Genomic DNA, 6,123 nt, shown 5'->3' with positions numbered 1-6,123 from the left:
ATGGCTTGATATTGTGCTTGGGCTGTAGGGGCCCCTCCCGGAGTCTGCACACCCCCAGTGAGCGTCGTCGATAAGATATATGGATCGGGCTGCACACCGCAACGATATATGGATCGAATTGCATGCCGCAGCGGTGCTGGTACTGTTCTATGTGTTTACTTTATTTCATTTGTCTGCCATTATCTATTGTTTGTGCTACTTCATGGGATATTTTTCTGCTTGCCTAGCATTATCTGTTAATTGAGTGTTGTGCCCGAGGGGTGAATTTTCGTGCTTATCTGCACTATTTGTTTTGCACTCATTTGCGTAACCGTTGAAAAAGGTCATTTTTAAAAAAGGATTAAACTGAGCTAAGATGTTTTTCCAAGGATTTCACAGTTTCACTGCTTTTACTCAAAGGGTTTTAGACTGCTCTATACAGCATAATGGTTTGCTTTACTTGATTTCTTACTGCTCAGTTATTATTTACCTTTATTACTCACTGAGTTGGAGTACTCACTTTACTCCCTGCACCTCGTGTGCAGATGCAGGTATTTGTTCACCCGGTAGCGGGTTTTGAGCTAGTCGGATGCTATGTTATCGGAGTTTAGTGAGGTGACTGCCAGCGTTCGCAGAACCGCATTTCGTCCTTTTGTTTATCAGTCCTATTTTATATGTTTTAGGCCTTACAGTTGTATTTATACTCTAATAGATGCTCGTGACTTGTGACACCCCGGTTTGAGCTGTGTTTGAGTTGTATTCCGCACTTAATAAAGAAAACTTTTGTTTAGATTGTGGTTATTTAATTATGCTAAAACTGTTTATTAATATTAACTATTCTGAAGAGGCTAAATGGGTTGGTTGACTGGCCTTGTCTTCACGAGAGGCGCCATCACAATCGGATCGGGGTCTGGGTCGTGACAATTAATTTTTACCTCCATATCTCTAGCTAAATATAGAAAAAAATTTATGGGTGAATCAATACAGATATAAATATACTTATAAATATAAATTTAAATATGGATATATAGATTAAATTTGTCTAAGATCTATTTAGATTAAGTATAAGATTCATTAAATTTTTAATGTTGTCTTAAAATTGCCAAGTGACTTCGTTTTAGCTTGCCACTTGGCTTAACCACATGCTTCACTACTCTCCTTTTAATATATATATATATATATATATATATATATATATATATATATATATATATATATATATATATATATATATATATTATACTTGTCTAAGATCTATTTTATCCAACTACTTTAATTAATTATGTTTCCATTTATAATTCTAAATTATCATTGTTGTCTAAAAATTGCTATGTGACTTCATTTTAGCTTGCCACTTGGCTTAACCATATTGCAAACTACCCTCCTTTTAATATAACTACTATTAGTACCCGCGCGATGCGCAGACACAAATCATGTCGGATTGTGATTTGGATTATTTGAATTATGTATAAATAACTTTAAAATACAAACCTTCTAGATAAAATTTATAGATAATCATTAGATATTAATTAAGAAGCAAGACATGAAACCATTTCGCAAATCTCATATTGGATAACCTGTTTTCTTTTTCTATATTTATATAATCCAATAGGTTAATTTTAGTACTTGAATTTCATTTCGTTATCAATATTAAAAATTACTAACTATGTCATGTGGTGATTTGTCTCGTTTAAACATATTAAATTATATTATTTTAATAAAATTCTCAGTATTAGTTTATTTTTTTTGTCTAAAGCTTAAATAAGTCTTATTCTTTTAAATTTTACACAATTGTTTTTGTTCTTTGCTTATAATTATTAAATTATTTATTATTTAATATTATTATACTTTCATTTGAGTTTTTCGGCTTATTAATTGACTTAATATTTTGCTTATTATCCTTTTAATAATTATCGATAAATATTATTTTTTATTCTTGAAATTTAAAATATTTTACGCTTTTATCCTCTTACTCGAAACTATTTTACTATTTAAATCTATAAATAATATTTTGGAATATTATTCAATTATTTAATTTATTTTATTTTAAATTAATTTAATATATTCTCACGTTATATCTATTTTATTTTCTTTATACAGTCTCTTCCCTACTAAGAAATTTTTAATTAATATTTTACCTGTAATCAAAATAATATCATATTTGACTTTAAGTTGTAACTTTGATTAGTATAAAATATTAATATATAAGTTCCTTGATTATTATATTCCAAATCTATTAAGTTTTTTTATATTTATTTTTTGTATTACATGCAATAAAAAAAATCTCTTTTAGTTTCAAGATACAAAATTTGACTTTTAATTTTAGTCAATAAAATTACTTATATTAGATATTTATTTTATATTTTTAAAATTTTAATTCTTATCTAGTAAGACTTTAATTTTTGGTGGTCATATCCATAGTTTGAGCATTCTCATCATCAATTTAAGAACTTTCTAATATTAAGCAAAATAGTCTTTTCCTTTCATTTCTAATATTTAATTTTTAATTATTTTTTTACTTTTGCTATTATGTTATCAAATATATGATATTATCACAGTTTTATACGACTTTTAATTAATTTGCCACTTTATTTAGTATTATTATCAATTACTATCCTTTAATATAATATAGATAAATTTAGAAATATTTTAATCTTAAAATAAATATCTATTTTATTTTTAAAAATATTGCTTGAATTCTTAATTTTTTTAAATTTATCAATAGTATTTTTAAGTATTTTATTTCACTTTATTTTATTTTCTAAACTAATTCTTAGCATAAATATTCTCACACTATTTTTAATATTTTTAAGTTCTTATTTTATCTGTTAGACATAAGTTGTGTGGTATTATCCACAATATCATCTTTCTTATCTTAATAGATAAATAACAACTTTCTCATCTCAAATTTAAATAATTTTTATCATTTTTCTTTATGATGAAAGTTTTGATTAATTTCTATATATTTATTCCTTATTTTTGCTATTCTATTATTCAATACATAATATTATTACATTGTTATGTGGCTTTCATTAGCTTGTTTAATTTAATATCTATTTCTACCACACTTATTTTATTATTAATCATAAAAGTTAATTTCTTATTTGTTTGAACACATTATATCTAATGATAATATTTTCACTATCATTTTATTTCTCTATGTACTATTTCTAAAAATAATAAAATTATGAAATGAAAGAAAGCAGATCAAGTGGTTAGTTAATAATTATATTTGAAAGCTATCAAAATTTATTCAGTATAAGAATGTGAGTCAATTTTAATTGATTTCTACCATAAATTAAATTTGATCAAATCTAAGTTGTTTTAATCCTTATTAAATTTGTCTAAAAATCTATTTAGATTATGTCTTAAAAATACTAAGTAAAAATATTTCTATTTAGATTATTTCTCTATGTACTATTTCTAAGTGACATTTTCTGAATATGCCACTTGGCTTAATGTCATGCCTCACGATATTCCTTTTAATATATATATATATATATATATATATATATATATATATATATATATATATTCTTATCTTATAAATAACTTTATACTTTATGTAAGATCTTATTTTACTGCTAGAATTTTTTTAATTTTTGAAGTCAATTAATCTTTAATATCTTAAGTAAGTTTTATTTTATATTTAAACTTACTTCAAAGTATAAATAGTCATAGGTTATCTCAATTTACGTCTTTCTATATTTTTTATTTTTTTCTATTTTAGTTTTTTAATTAATTTTTTACCTCCATATTTCTAGCTAATTTAGAAGAAAATCTATGAGTGGATCAATATATATATGTATGTATGTATAAAGAGAGAGAGATTAGATTTGTCTAAGATATATATGTATGTATGTATGTATGTATGTATGTATGTATGTATGTATGTATGTATGTATAAAGAGAGAGAGATTAGATTTGTCTAAGATATATTTGGATTATGTATAAGATTCATTAAACTACTTCCTTTAATTACGTTTCCATTTATAATTTCTAATAATTAATGTTGTCCTACAATTGCCAAGTGGCTTCATTTTAACTTGCCACTTGGCTTAACCACAATGCATACTACTCTCCTTTTAATATAATATAGATATAGATTTGTGAGCAACTTTTCTTTTGGATTGTTTATCTTGTCCCGAACTCTTCTGCCGTCAAAATTTGAATTAAAAAATGGAACAAAAATCTCTTGAATTTTTTTTATAGTTTTTTGTGTTATTTTATGACTAAAATAACAGACGTAATAAACCATAGAAGGAGATCTCCCGAAAGATTTTGTACCACTAGTGATCTCGTAATATCTTTTGTTGGTAATTAAAATAATATTATTAATCACCAGTAATACGTACGAAACAAAGGCAACCTACAATGTTACACTTATCGTGACTATCCTACGACGCCAACAACCTTATCTACTAAAAACATCAAAACTCCTACAAAGAACAAATAAACTCAAACAACTTTCTGTTACCCCTAACTCTAACGCACATAGAGATTTTCAGATCATGCATCATTGTTTCCATGTTTGTAGCTCTATTCTGAAACACTTGAGTATTCCTTTCGATCCAAATGTCATACATTACAACAACAAAGCAGGCTTTAACTAAAGTTCCTTGAGAGGTCCTCCTTCTTGCTTTCTTTTTGAACCCACTGCCCCTCTAATTCCTATGGCATAATGTTCCTTTGCCATTTCAACCATCTTAATATTTTGCCTAAAAGTTCTTGAAAAAGTACACTCAAAGAATAAGTGTAGAGAAATTTCAGTCTGGAACTTGCACAGAACACAATCACCATCAAGCCTCATGCCTCATCTAAGTAGGACATTCTTAGTTCTCAATTTTTCCAGTAAAGTCAACCATAATATAAAGACATGTTTAGGATATGCATCATTGTGACAAACTGGGTTCTTCTAAGGGACATTATCAACCTCCCCTCAGAGTGCACTATAAGCAGCTTTTATATGAAATTTTCCTTTTCGTCAGTTGAGGGCATGCTCCTAGAGTTTGATAGTTCTTTCTCTTGTTCAATATTTTCCTCACCATTCAAGAAGCTTGTTTCGGTACCTCCATATATAGTAGATATGGTTTGCTTCTTTATATAATACGTATGTGCCCAGGTAATCCATAACTTCTCTTTATTCTGACTCAAAGCTCATAGAAGTTTACACACAACAACTTGATTCCATATTGCAAACTAAAAAGATTAAGCCCTTGCTGCTCCTCTAGGTAAACAAACCTTCTTCCATACGACTAGGGCCCTCCTGGATATGGTAGCCTGACCTGTCCACAAATGGCTTTTACAAGTTGCTTCAATTAATTTGATAACCTTTTGTTGAAGCAGAAATAGTTGAGACCAATATGCTTGGATGCCAAATACTACAACTCTAATCAACTGCAATCTCCCATCATATGACAACCATTTGCCCATCCATGAAGAAATTTTGGTTGTTATCTTATCTACCAAGGATTTACACTGGATGATTATCAGTCTTTTTGTTGACAAAGGGACTCCAAGATACTTAAAAGGAAGCTCCCCAAGTTCATATCCCAACAAATTCAGTATGCTTTCTTTGGTATCCACATCTACTCCACCAAAGTAAATTTAACTCTTCCTTAGATTAGCTTTCAATCCTGAAGCCTTAGAAAAGAATCCAAACCTATCTCTAAAAAGCTGCACAGATTTAGTTTCATCCCAAGCAAACATTAGCAAATCATATGCGAAGCAAAGATGAGTAATCCCTAGTTTTTGGCATCTAGGGTGAAAATTAAACTCAAATTCGTCTTTTAAAGTTCCAAACACCTATTGAAAATATTTCATAAGCAGAACAAAAATATACGGAGACATCGGTTCACCTTGTATGGGTCACTCTCTTGGCCTTTATTGTATTAGACAGTCCTCCATTAATCAATTAAAAATAACATAAAATGCTGATGATGATGACCACAATATATTAATAAATATAAAAATAGTGTACCACCATTCTTAATAGAAGTAAGTGTGACATAGCTTAATTGTTAAAAGAAGAAAAGGTGTAATGACATCATATGTGATTTACATTTTGTAATGCATGTAGATTTATAAGGAAATTCGATTCACGCCTTAGTTCGTTTAAAAGTAGTTGATAACAATTAAGTAATC

Source organism: Nicotiana tabacum, chromosome 10 (assembly GCF_000715075.1).
Source record: "Nicotiana tabacum cultivar K326 chromosome 10, ASM71507v2, whole genome shotgun sequence".
NCBI classification, from domain to species: Eukaryota; Viridiplantae; Streptophyta; class Magnoliopsida; order Solanales; family Solanaceae; genus Nicotiana; species Nicotiana tabacum.
The sequence above is the reverse complement of the archived record's forward strand: the minus strand, read 5'-3'. Positions refer to the sequence as shown.